The following is a 17844-nucleotide window of genomic DNA, read 5'->3' as shown; positions in this document are numbered from 1 at the left end:
CTCCCTTAGGGTTCTCACTTATTTTTAGAGAATTTTATGCTTCATTCAAGATGTGAAGATATTCATTTATTTTGGCTTTCAGCAGCCCTCAATTCATCTGAATTTCAGAATGTTTGGCATATATTCTTCATAGAATATTGTTTAGGGAAGTAGAGTTTTTTTCATCCTCACTGCTAATAGAATTTTCTTTTATTTCTTTTTTCTTTTTTTTTTTTTTTCTTTTCCTTCTTCTCTCTCTCTGTCTGTCTGTCCCTCTCTCTTTCTGTTCTTTTGGGTTGGTTTCATAGATTTCACAAGTACATTACCATCATTCACTGAAAGCCTTACCTTTGTTAATGAAGCTATAAGTTTCTAATTCCTCAAAGTCTAGAACCTCAGCCACCTTTCTAAATATGGAGAGCAAAAGCAAAAGGGGTTAGTAAGAGATATCTTACATGGATCTCTTTTTACCACCACAACACTGGTATAGGCTTTTATCATTGCATGCTTGACCACCGAAATTATTCTTTCATGTATTATTTTGAACTCTCCTTTGAAAAGGAGGTATCGATTTACAATATGAGATGCAGGTTCAAGTCTTTGCTTAGATGTCACCTTTTCAGTAAAGCCTGCCTTGACCACTGAACTGCCATCTACTTTCCTGATACTACCCAATCTCCCTTATTTTGCTCTGATTTCCGCCCCCCCCTGAGAACTTATGAAAAAGCACTCTAATATATATCAGAGGCATATAATAGAATCATATACTATGTGTACTCTATATGGTATAACCTCTGAAATATGTCATAGCCTCCTTTTGTATCATAATTGCTCTCTGTCTCTCTTTGTTAGAACACAAGCTCATGGGACAGGGAATCTTTGTTCTGTATTGCTGTTTTGTTCCTCTAGAAGAGTGCTTGACATTTAGTACGTTTTAAGACATGTTTGTGTGACATATTTGTTGTGAATAATAAGTAGAACTATTAAAAAAAAACAGATAAATGATGTACTGGAGTCAGAAAAGCATAAATGAGGGGCACCTGGGTGGTGCAATCAGTTAAGCCTCTGACTCTGACTCTAGGTTTCCCTTCAGGTTGTGATCTCGGGGCTCCAGGCTTGGAGTGGAGTAGGCTTGGGTTTCTCTCTCCCTTTCCATCTGCCCTCCCCCCACCCCAGTTGCTCATGTGCACCACTCTACCAAATAAATGAATAAATCTTTAAAAAAGAGAGAGAGAGAGAAACAAATAAATAAAACAGAATTGCTGCATTTGCTGAGTTTCCTGAAAGATCCAGGAATGGGATGAGTTAGAAACCTTACTTTTGAGAAAGACTGAAAATTGTTTTTTTGTCTAGCTCCAAACTCTGAAAGAATTATTACAACAACCTTATACCTGTCTCTCTGCTCTGTAAAATTCATCTTTCTCATTCCTAGAGGATCATTCTTGTTAAGGTGCTGCTTTATTACCAAATATTGTGTCCTGTTCAGAAACTTAAGATGTATTCATATTTGCTACAAGATAAAGTTTTCATTTCTTAGAGGCATTCAATGTCATTTTTAACCTGACCCTGGTTTATTCTCTATCTTTTTCACTCTATAGTTTTCTAAACATTAAACTCCAACATTATCTACTTACTAGTCAAAATGTCAATTAAAAAAAAAAACCCTTTTTTAAAATTAACATATAATGTATTATTAGCCCCAGGGGTACAGATCTGTGAATCATCGGGCTTACACACTTCACAGCACTCGCCATAGCACATACCCTCCCCAATTCTACATCCTTTCCTCCTCTTTTTTACTTACATGATTCCTATTGTCTTAGCTCAGGGTGCCATAACAAAACACCTTGGACTGTGTTCCTTAAACAACAGATGTCCATTTTCTCAGTTCTGGAAGCTAGAAAGTCCAAGGTTAAGGTTCTGACAGGGTTCAGTTTCTGGTGAGAACTCTGACTTGCTACTTTCACATTGTGTCAGAGAGAGAGAATGAGAGAGAGAGAACCTGGTATCTTTTCTATAAGCAGAAGAGTTCTATTGGATTAAGGTCCCACCCTAGGGCTTCTATATATGAATCATGGGAGAACAGCACCTTTGTATCCATTCTGGGTTGTCCTTGATTTATCAATGTCTTTCTCTTTCTAGAGTCTGCCAAATTATTCCTCAATGTATTCCCCCAAAACACTGTATGTATCACTCATTGATTTTTTTGTTTTCCTTTGAGCTCCTATGACAGCTGTCAGAGCCATTTATTTGGAAACTAATCATGACTACTGCATGAGATTTCTAGTGCCTTGATATTATTTATCTCTTTAACCTTTTAAGTGTTTCTACCATTTCTTTGTAACTAAATTGTAATGTCTATCACTGCAAACTTCGGCAACTTAATTTCTCTGGGTTCAGTTTCACTTCTAAAATGCAGATAATCTTTGCCTTACGGGTTTGAAAGAGGATTAGAGATAATGTACATTCAGTAACTAGAATATTGCCTCCTAGTGCTGTCACTCAGAAATGGGCCGTGAGATTCTTTCTGCTGCTTTGAGTAGTCTCAGATGGGAGTGAGAAAGATTGCAGACTCATGGTGAATGAAATTGAAATTTTAAGTCAGCTCCCCTCCCCCTGCCCTCAGGACTAGGGAGCACATCAGAAATCAGACCCAGTTTATTTTATTATTTTTTTTTATTATTTCTTTTCAGCCTAACAGTATTCATAGTTTTTGTACCATACCCAGTGCTCCATGCAATCCGTGCCCTCTCTAATACCCACCACCTGGTTCCCCCAACCTCCCACCCCCCGCCCCTTCAAAACCCTCAGATTGTTTTTCAGAGTCCATAGTCTCTCATGGTTCACCTCCCCTTCCAATTTCCCCCAACTCCCTTCTCCTCTCTATCTCCCCATGTCCTCCATGCTATTTGTTATGCTCCACAAATAAGTGAAACCATATGATAATTGACTCTCTCTGCTTGACTTATTTCACTCAGTATAATCTCTTCCAGTCCCATCTATGTTGCTACAAAAGTTGGGTATTCATCCTTTCTGATGGAGGCATAATACTCCATAGTTTAAATGGACAACATCTTCCTTATCCATTCGTCCATTGAAGGGCATCTTGGTTCTTTCCACAGTTTGGTGACCGTGGCCATTGCTGCTATAAACATTGGGGTACAGATGGCCCTTCTTTTCACTACATCTGTATCTTTGGGGTAAATACCTAGTAGTGCAATTGCAGGGCCATAGGGAAGCTCTATTTTTAATTTCTTGAGGAATCTCCACACTGTTCTCCAAAGTGGATGCACCAACTTGCATTCCCACCAACAGTGGAAGAGGGTTCCCCTTTCTCCACATCCCCTCCAACACATGTTATTTCCTGTCTTGCTAATTTTGGCCATTCTAACTGGTGTAAGGTGATATCTTAATGTGGTTTTAATTTGAATCTCCCTGATGGCTAGTGATGATGAACATTTTTTCATGTGTCTGTTAGCCATTTGTATGTCTTCATTGGAGAAGTGTCTGTTCATATCCTCTGCCCATTTTTTTATATGATTGTCTGTTTTTTGTGTGTTGTGTTTCAGGAGTTGATTATAGATCCTAGATATCAACCTTTTGTCTGTACTGTCATTTACAAATATCTTCTCCCATTCCGTGGGTTGCCTCTTTGTTTTCTTGACTGTTTCCTTTGCTGTGAAGAAGATTTTGATCTTGATGAAGTCCCAAAAGTTCATTTTCACTTTGTTTCCTTTGCCTTTGGAGACATATCTTGAAAGAAGTTGCTGTGGCTGATATCCAAGAGGTTACTGCCTATGTTCTCCTCTAGGATTCTGATGGATTCCTGCCTCACGTTGAGGTCTTTTATCCATTTTGAGTTTATCTTTGTGTATGGTGTAAGAGAATAGTCGAGTTTCATTCTTCTACATATAGCTGTCCAGTTTTCCCAGCACCATTTATTGAAGAGACTGTCTTTTTTCTACTGTATATTTTTTCCTGTTTTGTCGAAGATTATTTGACCATAGAGTTGAGGGTCCATATCTGGGCTCTCTACTCTGTTCCACTGGTCTATATGTCTGTTTTTATGCCAGTACCATGCTGTCTTGGTGATCACAGCTTTGTAGTAAAGCTTGAAATCAGGTAACGTGATGCTCCCAGTTTTATTTTTGTTTTTCAACATTTCCTTAGCGATTTGGGGTCTCTTCTGATTCCATACAAATTTTGGGATTATTTGCTCCAGCTCTTTGAAAAATACCGGTGGAATTTTGATCGGAATGGCATTAAAAGTATAGATTGCTCTAGGCAGTATAGACATTTTAACAATCTTTATTCTTCTGATCCAAGAGCATGGAATGGTCTTCCATCTTTTTGTGTCTTCTTCAATTTCTTTCATGAGTGTTCTGTAGTTCCTCGAGTACAGTTCCTTTTCCTCTTTGGTTAGGTTTATTCCCAGGTATCTTATGGTTCTTGGTGCTATAGTAAATGGAATTGATTCTCTAATTTCCCTTTCTGTATTTTCATTGCTAGTGTATAAGAAAGCCACTGATTTCTGTACATTGACTTTGTATCCTGCCACGTTGCTGAACTGCTGTATGAGTTCTAGTAGTTTGGGAGTGGAGTCTTTTGGGTTTTCCATGATAAAGAATCATGTCATCTGCGAAGAGAGAGAGTTTGACTTCTTCATTGCCAATTTGGATACTTTTTATTTCTCTTTGTTGTCTGATTGCTGTTGCTAGGACTTCTAATACTATGTTGAAAAAGAGTGGTAAGAGTGGGCATCTTTGTGTTCCTGATCTCAACAGGAAGGCTGTAAGCTTTTTCCCATTGAGGATGATATTTGCTGTGGGTCTTTCATAGACAGATTTTATGAAGTTCAGGAATGTTCCCTCTATCCCTATACTTTGAAGCATTTTAATCAGGAACGAATGCTGGATTTTATCAAGTGCTTTTTCTGCATCAATTGAGAGGACCATGTGGTTGTTCTCTCTTCTCTTATTAATTTGTTCTATCACATTGATTGATTTGCGAATGTTGAACTGTACTTGTAGCCCAGGAATGAATCCCACCTGGTCATGGTGGATAATCTTTTTAATGTGCTGTTGGATCCTGTTTGCTAGGATCTTGTTGAGAATCTTAGCATCCATATTCATCAGTGATATTGGAATCAGACCCAGTTTAACTTCAAATGGTCAACTTTCATTTCCCCATTAGAAACCATTCCTTAGCTTTTCAATAGACATGCAAAAAGAGAACTAGAAATATACATCTTGATTTTCCTTCAAGCTTCCATAAACTACACGTGTTAACTCAGAAAACACAGGGTGTGTATATGATATTACAGGCAATGAATATGGAGGTTACATGGAGTCATCGTGCCTTCCCCCCATCCCCCAGTTCTCTTCCCAATTTGCCCACAAGAAGGCCAAAGAGCCTAACATCCCCATGCATCTGCTGTAGAAGAAAAAGCCAGGTACAATGTGTAAGTTGTATTCTGGAAGTCAGTTCACTGCACTTGGCAAGGGCCTATTATAAACATCTCTTTCTTACTGCATGGTCAGTAAGAACACATTGAAGCTTGGGATCAGGTGTAGTTAGAGTACACTATATGGAAGGCATACACTACAAATTAGGGCCTTTTATTAGGGGAGATCAGGTTGTGAAATATTTCCTAACACACCATCCAAGTACAGCCGTAACACATCTTTAGCCCCTGCCCTTATATCAGCATTAGGGTCTTTTTTTTTTTTTTTCTTTTAAGATTTTATTTATTTGCCAGAGAGAGAGAGAGTACACACAAGCAGGCAGAGAGGCACGCAGAGGCAGCGAGAGAAGCAGGCTCCACACCGAGCAAGGAGCTTGATGCGGGACTCGATCCCAGGACTCTGGGATCATGACCAGAGTTGAAGGCAGTGGCTTAACCAACTGAGCCACCCAGGCGTCCCCAGCCTTAGGGTCTTTAACAAATGAAGTATCACACATGCAGACTGGTTATGATTGAACTCTGATATCTGCTTGGAAGGGGAAGAATTAGTATAATATATCACAACTTTTAAAGCTATATCTCTTGGATTATTGGAAGTATATTTACTTAATGGCTCTGAAAAAAAAAAAAAGAAAGAAAGGTTAACCCAATAAGTCAATGTTGCTGACAGATGAGTGAAATAATAAACAGAAACCTTGCAATGGTTTATATTGAGGAGGCCCACACATCACTCCAAACCTCTTTGGTCTGGCTATCAGGCTGGAAATCTCACACGCTCAAATTGGCAATGGATATTTCCAGTGTTTCTTGGGTTTGGCTCAGTGAGGGACACCACAAAGCTCAGCTCACTTTCTTCTGTGGTATTGCTTTACTTCCGATTCCATAAGAACCATGAAGTCAAAGGGTCAGGCAAACAAAACAAAGAGTATGAAAAGGAAAACAGGAAGAGAATTTGACGAATGACTTCAGCCCTCAACAAGGATCTGGTTTGATTTTCATGGCAAGGGTTTCCATGTAGTTTAGACCAACTCAAGCTCCCTCTGTTCCTTTTCATCCCCTCGCATTCCACTCGGCAAGATTTCAAGGCAGAGATACAGTGTTGATGCCATGAATCTGTTGCTTTGGCTTCCGTCGGCTCAGAAGAGGAAAGCTGGCAGGCAATAGGGAACCTGCTTTTGGAACCAATCAACTTGGCAGATGAAGACCTTCAACTTGCAGTGAAAGCAAGTTTGGTGTGTTTCCCATACATCTGTGATCAGAACATACTAGACATTTCTTTTCTCCCTAAAGATTATCTGTTCTGTTGAAATGCGACTTTAAAAAATAATCAAAGGGAAACTCTATGAGCTCATTCTGCTTTTGCCAAAGATGTTCATCTCAGAGCAGGTTACATAAAACAGAACAGAATAATACGAGTAACTCAGAAAGTCATTCCCTCTCCTTCCCATTTACAAGTTCTTTCTAATGTAGCATTAACCTAGAAACAAAAACTCCTAAGTATTTCACCACAGTTTTCAAGGAAAAAAAAAAAAAATGCCTAGATAGAGGCAGCCAGAAATGTCAGGGAATGAGGTACCAAGTTGGGAGATGTGCCAGGATTAATCATAATCTCTTTCTTTAGAACCATCTGAGTTCAAAGCTGCCTGGCTGTGGCTCCACATGGGAAATCCTTTGCTTTTGATTGCAGGCAAAGAATTTGGCCTCCTGGTCTCCAAGGAGGTACGTACCGTACCTTTCAGCCATAGCTTGCCTTTGAATACAACTTTACACAACTTTGGCCTGCCTTGAAATGTACATGTATCTGAAGTCATTGAAAACCTTGAATTAAAGAAATGGAGAGGACCAGGAATTCTCTAAAGACCAGAGAACAATCATAAATCTTGACTTTTAATCCCATGCTATTCAGCCTCATCAAAGGAAAAAGTGTTGTAGTAGTCTCTTCCAGGAGGGGGGCAGGAAAACTGAGGTCACATCTTGGTTTATTGTACATCTGATCACTTACTCTGTGTAGCCATGGCAATGTACTTACACACAGCAATGAAGATGAGGCTGAGTATGACAGTTATATCCTTGGCTTCACACGTCAGCCAACTGGGGTTCAAATCCTGGCTCCACCACTTCTTGGCATAGGCCAAGTCTCTGAGTATCAAATATCACTCTCCTCATCCATCACATGAGGAGGAAAATAATGGACTAATATGCTGTGCATGTAAAACACTTAGTACCATGTTTGTCTCATAGTAAATACTAAAAGAGGGTAGCTATTCTTTTTTACTAAATATATCCAAAGAGGCCTCTCCCAACATATTTTGGAGACATAATTCCTCTAGGCTACAGTGTTTACAATTAGTGGAGGTCCATCTTTCAGGATGCCAGGCTAGACTCAACTGTTTATGGACATTGGAACAATTTTCTTAACATCACAACCTGTTTCATTTCTTGGCGCTCCCAAGAAAAGTTGGCTTACCCCATGAACAAACAGTGGTATCCCTTGCAGCTCTGGATCTTTGATTTAATTGTATTTCTTTTTAATTAATACTAAGACTATTAATATCACGATTAATATCTTTTTTTATTTGTTCTTGTCATCAACTCCTCCGACATAAAAAATCAGCACATTGCCTGGAGTCTAGCTGTTAGATTTTTAAGGTGATAAGATATGGTAACCTCTCTTCCAGGAAGACAAAACTCTTGACTGCTTCCTTAAAAAAGAGCCAAACTTAAGAAAGGAGTTAGACACCATCATTACAGAAATTTCTTAAAACCAAGTGGCTGAGACCATCTGCTCATCTCTGTACGTAACTTCAGGTGAGGCACAACATGCTAGAAATATGCCCTATGTAAATAGCAGCATGACATACTCTCAGAGGTTGTTTTCCAGAATCATCAAGTCAACAGTCTTTCTGTGACTAAACTTCATGAAGTTATAATAGGTCTGGAAAGCGTACACCCTCATCCTGGTGGTGCACAGTGCAAAGGCCTGACCTTTGGAGTCTTGAGGTTCACAGACCTGCCCTGAAACCTGCTGCATCATCCCAGATGAGTTAACTCAAATCTCCCTTCATCTCCATTGTCTCGTCTATAAAATGAGGATAATCATAGTACTACCTTTAGGGTTGCTGTGAAGATTAGATGAGACAATATATGGAACTCTCACGGAAGCAGCTGATATGCAACAAGGCCTCAACATATATTACTAACAAACAAATAGTATTTTTATAGAAGTTTTTTTATAAATAAAAACTCGTAAAAAATAATTTTTTTTATGTGTAACTACAAATCTGTCTCATGAAGGAATTATAGGTATGCTTAACTTCTGCTTAAAGAGCAATGGAGGCTTCAAATCTCTTTAATAAGCTACATCATTGTTCATAGCCCTTCAGGTTGTGGTATTTCTCAGCCTTAGTTGCATATAAGAATCATCTGAGAAGAGTCACAAACTCTCATGCCTTGGCTTCGCCCTGTAGGTATTCCAATTAATTGCTCTGGGATTGGATCCCAGGCCTGATTTTTTAAAAGTCTCTCTCTGAGTCAATCAGTAGGCACTGTTAGTTTTGAGAATGACTTGGGTTAGAAGAATGCCAAGTACAAGCTGTTCCTTACTGAGTGAAGTTGGACCTGCATGCTCCAATCTTACGTTGATTCTGTAGTTCAGCTGCTACAGATGACAAAGGGAGTTACAGTCAAGTAGGTTATTTTGCAAAACATGGCACTAAAACTGAATTCCAGTTTTCTGATATCAGATGTTTTACACTGATCACGTCTAATTGCAAGGCCCTCAGAGACTGCGAAGACCAGATTTCCATAGCTGACATCTACATTTCTACAGCTATTTCTTAAAGATGAGTAGCAGTAATATTGTGTCTATCAAAAAAATAGTAATTACTGCCATTATTTAGCACTTTATCTGTTATGCACTGAATGTTTGTGTTCCCCACTCCCCAAATTCATATGCTGAAGCCTGATCTTTTGATGTGATAATATTTGGAGGTGGGGCATTTGAAAGGTGATTAAGTTTTGATAAGGCCATGATGGGCTTAGTGTCCTTATAAGAAGATAAGACACCAGAACTCTTTCTTCCACAAAACTTGGTGAAAAGGTGGTCGTCTGCATGCAGGGAAAAGAGCTCTCACTAAAACCAGACCACATTGGCATGTTAACCTTGAATTCCCAGCCTCATTTAAGTGTGGCTACTACTATTTTGTAGATCAATAAGCCCCTTGACAAAGTGATTATAGCACTGGACTAAGGGACACTAGGACAGAGCTGAAGCTCCACACCAATGACAAGAGGGGAGGTGTGGTTCTAAGCTTCTTTGAACTATGGTGAAGGTTAAATGACATAATGCACACAAGGCACAGAAGAAGACCCTGTGAAGCACTGTAGCCACAGCAGCAGCAATGTTATTACCGTATTGACCCTGGGAGAGTTCAGTTATATCCCCTAAATTTGCACAGCTTCTGAAGAATGCAGGAGGTGTTCAAACACATACCTAACAGCAAACCACATGATCTTATCACTACAATACACTGTCCTTGCCTTCCTCCTTCAACAGATGTCTACTTGGCACAATAATATTTCTTCTAATATGAAGGCTATGTTCAAATCTGCTTATCACTGGCAAAGACTCCCTCTATAAACTTAATTTTTCAATGACTTTTATTATTATCAGTGACAGGGGTTTTCCAAGGCATACAATTCCAGTTTGAGTACAAAAAACACCAAAGATAAAAAGTAGTGCTAAAAGAAGTAACTGTAATGCACATGAAATTGTACAATCTGTTTCATAAACCCTGGTGTCTGTGGCTAGGATCTGCCTATGGAAAAGTAATATCCCTTCTGTACTTGATAATGTACTTGATACACTTCATAGCCTTGGGAAGCTAATTCCTTTATTTGTCATCTGAAACTTGATTCTACCGTGAGGTTCTTGAGTCATCTAAATCCAAAATCCCAGAAAGACTGATGGAGCTATAATCTTAAATGAAATGACATGGCTATCTTGCATATATCTTAAAGTATACAAGAGTTAAATCTGTGATACCATAAACAAACAAGAAGAAGTTAAGGTAAGACTTATTTTAGATGGACATTTTAATTTGTCTTATGAATGCACCTGGCTGCAATCTCCTTTTCTCAAAGTACAACTTGTAGTTTCTTTACAAGGATCATGATCAGTTATACCTGCTCTAAACTCAGGAATGTCTGCAATGTCTACTGCAAATTTTGGAGCCATAATCTTCTGCAAGTAGAGAATTTGATCTAACGTTATTCAAAATAAGCCAGACTATGCTTAACAAACTCCTAACCTCAGGGGGTTATTGTTAGACATGGCCAACTCAATCCATCTTTGTTTATAACACATAGGATCACCACACCAAAGGAAGTGTGGAGAACTCAAACCTCTGCTAAATGTTCCATCACTTGCACTGATGGCCCATTGGTCAGAATTGGTCCTATAACCCTGCCTAGCTGCAGGGGGCTGGGAAATCTTCCCAAGTACCCAGGAGGAAGAGGAGAACTACATTAGGTTGAATAATACTGACCGCTATCACAGACCCCAAAAAAGGTATTTTGCAAGGAATTCAAACAATGAGTATATAAAAGATGCTAAAATCTTGGTTCATAACTTACTTAAGATATATACATATTTGTTTTCCACAATGAAGCACAAATTTCCACTGGTTAATTTAAGTCACTGACAGTATGATGTTGATGATGCTCCAAGGAATATTCCTTGTTTATTCTCATTATCTTTACCTAAAAAGTTTTGCAAAATACAGTAATAAAACTTCCACTGGCGCAACAGTTCCCCCTTTGACTCAGAATCCAGGTGGTAACCCTTGGGCTGGTCACTCAGGAAAATGCCTGTGATTTATAAAGGGCCTTTCAGACACAACAATACTGTACTATACTGGGAAATGCTAGTCTAACTGATGAGTTGTAAGTTCTTTCAAAGACTCCATTTTTAAACTATAGATTGGCCATTTTCCCAGAGAAGTCATGTACACTGCACATCCACAAATCCAGTCACTCCCCTTGCCATTAGCGAGGCACTTTCTGGGAGAAAATTGCTGTGTGACTACTGTATTTTTTAAATAGTGGGTTATTTTACCTCTATTGTTGTACATGAAACACTCAGGGATTTTCTCAGGCACATTTTAAATTATTCTAATACTGAGGGGAGTGGCCAAATCATGGCTTCCACTCATATCCAATGCCATTTATGTTGGCTTTCAGAGATGGGTTCTATAAACATCAAAGACTTGAAAGAGACAAGAAGCCATCCTAGAAAAAAAAAATAGAACACTGGTAAGGGAGCCAAATGCAAGTTGAGAAACCAACAAATATTTATAGTGTGAGCAAGCCACAATTTGCAGCAAGGGAAGAGCTCTGTCCCTAGGACTGAGGAAAGATGTTCCCTCCTCTCCCTTGAAGGAGTGCCTTTTAAAGACTCTGAGTTCAGCAGCTGGCAGTGGTTAACCTCCTTAAAATCAACCAAAAGCTTATGTGTGATTAGTTTGGCGGGGGGGGGGGGGGGGGGGGGGGGGAGAAGGTAAAAATGTTGCAGCTGGATTTTTCCTAAAGATTTTAGTTGTCTCTTAATCACTATTAACCAAAGGAAAAGGAATTTTCAAAGTTGATGTCTCCACACAGTGACTAGAGAGACAGCAAATTGGTAATGCCTTACTTTTTCTTTCTAAATAAGGGAAACTCTATGTTCCTTACACACACACACACACACACACACACACACACACAGAGCTGTTTTTCCATCTATCCACCCACAGGAAGTTTCTACAGCCTCATTAAACTAGACTACTAAAGGTTGTTCAACAAATGAGCCCATGCTTGTCTCCCCCCTGAAATCCAGCTGTGCTTACAGGAACTGGGGACCTTGAAGTGCATTGATTTTGACCTTCTACTTCCTAGAAACATTGTGTAGGCCACCCACTCTGTCCAGTGTACATAAAATCTTTGCTCTTGAAATCACTTTTCCAGTCCTTTAAGCACTGGTGTGTTCATGAGTCTCTCCTCTATTTTCATTACACCCACTCTCATTGGCTGTTGCCATCTACTGCCCTGATTTCTATGGTGGGCTCTTTAATAATTTTTGTGTTGATGGTGCTCAAAGTCTCAGGTGTGTCCCAGTCTCTTTAAATTCTACATGTTCCCAACTGAACTCAACTCAACTCTTACCCTCAATCCAAACACATTTCACTACCAGATGTTTGGGCTGGAAATCTGACCATTACCTGTAACACTTCCCACTCGACTTTAATCATTACCCATTTAGATTCTTCCTCTATCCATGCACTTCCTGTCTCTCATGCTGACTACTGCAACAGCATCCTAACCATTCTCCTGGCCTTCAGTATTTTCCCTTTATGATCCATTTTCCCATAATGAAGTCAAATACCACCTTTCTAAAATGCAAAGCTTACCATTTACCTGCTCAAAACTCTTCCATGTGTCTCACTGCCCACTGAATGTAATGTATCTCATAATACCCTTTATAGTTTGGCTCTATACAGTATGGCAGCAATTTATCATCTGCATTACTTGACAATACTGTGTGTCCCCTATATTCCAGCCATACTCAATTGTTTTCACTTGATCCACCATGTTCTTCCTTATCTCTGGATCTTTACCCACGCAGTTCTCTCAAAAGAGCCTTCAACCCCTTTTTCCATTACTATCCCCAACTCCCTTCCACTTGCCCAACTTCACCTGAATAAGCCCTCTATTCCTTTAGATTCCAGATTAACCAGAGCCCAAGATTGCTTATCTGTGGTGTAGATTAGACGTTCCTCAGGTGTGGGGTCCTAACACCCTGTACTGTGAAATGACTGTCAGTGCTGTACCCACAGTAGCCATCTAGATACATAAAGGCAAGGACATGTCTGTCCCACTACTGCAGAGTCTGAAGAGTCTAATCTGGTATTACATAGTGGGTGTTTGACAATTAAGGATTGTTCAGTAAGTGTTAGATGGAGCTGCATGGGACGTATTCTCAAACACCTCAAAAGCCTGTGGAGATGGCCCCTTTTTCTAAAGGAGGTAGAAAAATAATCACTCACGTGATATTTCCCTTCTCTGTCTCTTTTCATACTTTGTAGTGACATCACATGAAGATAGTCAAAGTCCCTGCCTGTCTCATCCCTGGAGGCTCTACCCAAGATGAACATTTTTCTGGCCTTCCAAAAGTTAAAGGAAGAACAAGTCATTCGTTAAGAAAGTATATCTTGGAGGGAATATAGTGCATCTAATGTCAGATGAAAGATTTAAATCTAAATGGGGAAAACTTACCATGAAAATAGTATGAAAATCACAGTTATCCATTCTCTTGGTAACGGGCACCCCTTGCTTTTTTTTTTTTTTTTAATATCTTATGTTTTTCAATAGTTCTTTCTTGTCTCCTTCCTGCAGTCTCTTTGCTTGTCCCCTAAACTTAGGTGTTTTTTAGAGAGGAATTCATTGGCTCCTCTCAGGCAATGTGACCCATTTTTTATAGTTTTTATAAACTCATATATGCACATGAATGACAAATCTGCTTCTTCAGCCTTGCACTTGGCCTCAATATGTTCTGGACATTTCAGATCAAATAGGCAGTTGCTCTTCAACTTATCTAAACTGTAGCTATCATTTCCAATAACAGATCTCCCTATTGCTCCCTTTATTGTCTTATAGCCACCCCCACACCTAAGCCATACACCTGGGATGCATTCTTGATAATACTTTATTGTCCTCTTCTATGTATGTGTAATAATTCCATAAAAGCTGACAATTCTAGTCCTCAAATAGGTTTTGATTCTGTCTGCTCCCTTGATTTCAGAGTATACCAGCTACAGTAAGACCCTGAATTTCCTTTTGTCTTAATAAGTATAAGTAAGACTTTATTATTTTTTTTAACTCCTGCAACAACTTTCTAACTGGTTTCATCATTTCTAGGTTTGCCCATTCCTCATGTCTCCTACTTCTGCTGTTCTCTACAGCTGCTAGAGCAAGCTATCCTAACATCTATCTGTCAGTGTCGCTCTACTCTCTACTGCTGAAAATCCTTAGTAACTCTCTTCGGCAATGGCTCTCACCCTTGGCTATTCATTAGCATCAAATAAAAAGCTTTTCAATATACTGGGGTCTACCTCAAACCAAGTGAATCTTAATCCCAGAGAGTAGGATTAAGTATCTGTGATCCTGATGAAGAACAAGACATGAAGACCCCTGAATGGAACATGTGGTTTTTCCTAGATGCATCCACGCCAACTTCTCTGCCCCACCAACTGTCACATCATATCCTACTGTACATGCTCTGGCACATCTATCATACTGTATGTGTATGCATTTGTTGTTATTTCCATGCACACTCTGCCCACTCAGACTTCTATACTGGGTTCATTCTATTGCTCACACCAAAATGCTCTTATTTGCTTTTGTTGCTCAGTTGACTTTATCTCATCTTTCAGGATCCAGCTGAGGTATTACCTCCTCCCCAGAATCTTCTTTGACTTTCTGCTCCCCTGACAACTCATTCTCATCCAAGTCCAGATCTCAGATGGGTTCCCAACTGCTCTTTTGTGTTCCCATAGTAGTCTAGCTTATAGATATTTTCATCATTGTACATTAAATTATCTGTATATATGTATATTTGTCCCACTAATCTATGATATCTTTGAGCATAAGGGTCTAGTTTCCATGTCCAGACGCAGGTGTTATCAGGAAGGGACACTCTGAAGTCATGGCATGGGTTGGAGTCAAATGCCATCTGTCCATAGTAGTGGTCTTAAAGTGGGGAATGTGAGGATCCTTTCTAGAAGCACTTTTTGTGTGGGGATTTCAAGCCATACCGTGGCAATAATTCTGGAGCTGTGTTGAGAAACACAAATGAAGAAGAGGAAGAAGAAGAACAAGAAGAAGAAGAAGGAGGAGGAGGGTGGGGGAGGAGGTAGAGAAGAGGGGGGAGAGGGGGAGGGTTGTGAGAAGAAGAAAGAAAGAAAGAAGAGGAAGGAGGGATGGAAGGAAGGAAGGAAAGAAGGAAGGAAGGGCAGGACAAAATGAGTAATGGGAGTCAAGGTGAGTACCAAGAGATTCAGAGTTCATGTATGACATTTGAAAGAGGAGATAGAAAAGCAACTTGGAAAAATCTCCTGATTTGGGATCTAGCTGCTTATTGGCCTTGGCCTCTGTCCTTGGACTCCAAAAGTGATTATAGCAGTTGACAAAGAAGACAGGGCAGAGACTGTAGTGTGCGTGTGTGTGTGTGTGTGTGTGTGTGTGTGTGTGTGTGGCTGTCATTGATCAAGATTCCCTTCTTGACCAAACTCTAGCTTGGCTCCCCTGTGCCCTCTTCTTGACCAGGCCTCAACCTTGGCCTACAAAAACTGCAGACTCTGAGCCCAAACTATGGCATCCACCCCAACTCACTCCCACATTAGAAGATATGAACAAACACAAACGTATTTTCTAATAGTCAAAGCAGAATCTCCAGGATGATGGTTGTAGCCACCCTTAAGTTCCTTCCTAGGAAAGTGCAAGGCTGCCAAAAGAATTTACTGTTTGTTCCCGCCAACATCTGAAGATAGAGCCCCTGCCTCCCAGTCTCTGTGGAAGAACAGAAGTCCGACTTCAATAAGCAAACTCAAATGAGTTTCACATGAACACCCTTCCTATTTTTTGTAAATTTCCATTTCCCTGACTCTCCTCAAGCTCTGGTAAATCTCATTCTTACCGCCTCTCTCTTCCTTTGAAACATGCTGTCACCTCTGCACAAATTGAAGTTGAGTTCAGTTCATGCTGGAAACTCTATTGCAATAGTTTATTACTGATTAAAATCTATCCTTACTACTTTAATTAGTGTCTAGATTTGTATGTCTTTGGTAGCATTGTCAGCAACATACACTCTGATATCCTGGTGGATCTGATTCCTGAGGTTGGTGTGGCGCTTAGGAGAGTGACTATCTCCAGGAAAATGTCTGTGGGCAAGAGGCAAATACTGACCAAGTGAAGGTTGGAGGAAATACAGTACAGATGAAAGCATTAGGGATGGCATGTTTTAAAGAAAGACTATTCCTAATAGAGGAAACATTTGGATCCACAATTGAATATTTTTGAAGATTTTTTTTATCATAAGAACTTTTAAATAGAGGAAGGTTCTGGTCACACAAGCTTACTCTTTTTTTATTTATTTTTTATTTTATTTATTTATTTGACATATATCACAAGTAGACAGAGAGGCAGACAGGCAGAGAGAGAGGAGGAAGCAGGCTCCCTGCCGAGCAGAGTCTGATGTGGGACTCGATTGACCTGGGACTCGATCCCAGACCCTGAGATCATGACCTGTGCCAAAGGTAGAGGCTTAACCCACTGAGCCACCCAGGTGCCCAAAAATACACTATTTTCTAAGCCTTTGTTTCTACCCATAAAAAATAATAAATTTTATGAAAATTAGTCTCAAATTTCTATACACATGAATGTGTTACTGTAAGAAAATTTATTGTATTATTTGATTTAGGAGTATAATGTCATTCATACAATCAGAATTTCTTTGTTTATTCTTTAGCCATGTTCTGGTCTTTAATATTGTTTCTTTGACAGTAATACAGGCAATTTTATAATTTAACCATATGCCTTAAAGGTCCAGTAAACAAACTTAGATTAAGACAAAGAAGATAAAACAGACAATAAGATACTCAATAGATTTACTTAGATCCATTCACTTAGCATCAACGCATAATATATTCCAAAAGCGAGCATATATCAAATGCAAAATGGATAACCTTAATTGGGTTCAGTAATTGGATAAATGGTCAAACAATTTTCATTTGCATATGCTTTGGGCATGCATTTCATTCCTTATTGATCTGCTTTATTGAATTAACATTTCAATTATTTGTTTTGATAGGAACAGGGAAGATAATCATAGGAGGGAGCAGTGGTAGAGAGTATGTCTCTTGCTGCTGCACAGAACACACATAGCAGGTGATGATACCAAACAGCTAACTCCCAGAGGGAGCTGAATGGCATGGCACATGTGGGTAAGTATAATGTTTATTCATCTAAAAAATGAGAAATTATTATAAAAATATAAGAAGTAGAAAACCCTACACAAGTTAAAATACAGAAAAATTTTAAGCAAAGTTATTTGAATCAGGCAATATTTAATGTATCAAATAGTAATCTTAATAACTAGGTACAAAGGAATCTAAACCCAAGACACTAACCATGTCAAAAGGCAGCAAACATCCTGACCACCCCAGAATCCTTTGCCAAGGTTAGTGTTCTCTGATTACACATTTAGGCACCCCCTGGTTATAAGAGTACTTGTTTATTATTGATATTATAAAAATAACCATTCTCTAAATTATTACACATAGTAAATAAAATTAGAACTATACATAAGG

At 39.3% G+C, this 17844-nt stretch overlaps 1 long non-coding RNA gene across 1 annotated transcript in view; it reads left to right on the top strand.

Annotated features, from left to right (window-relative positions):
- The window catches only part of LOC116575057, a 35319-nt gene that overhangs the window by 14672 nt on the left and 2803 nt on the right, over positions 1-17844 (top strand). Inside the window, exon 3 of the long non-coding RNA XR_004279578.1 lies at positions 17346-17478. This is a non-coding gene — a long non-coding RNA (uncharacterized LOC116575057). The remainder of the gene's footprint in view (positions 1-17345; positions 17479-17844) is intronic.

Source organism: Mustela erminea, chromosome 16, assembly GCF_009829155.1.
Source record: "Mustela erminea isolate mMusErm1 chromosome 16, mMusErm1.Pri, whole genome shotgun sequence".
Taxonomy (NCBI): Eukaryota; Metazoa; Chordata; class Mammalia; order Carnivora; family Mustelidae; genus Mustela; species Mustela erminea.
This window is presented reverse-complemented; position numbering and strand designations above follow the sequence as displayed.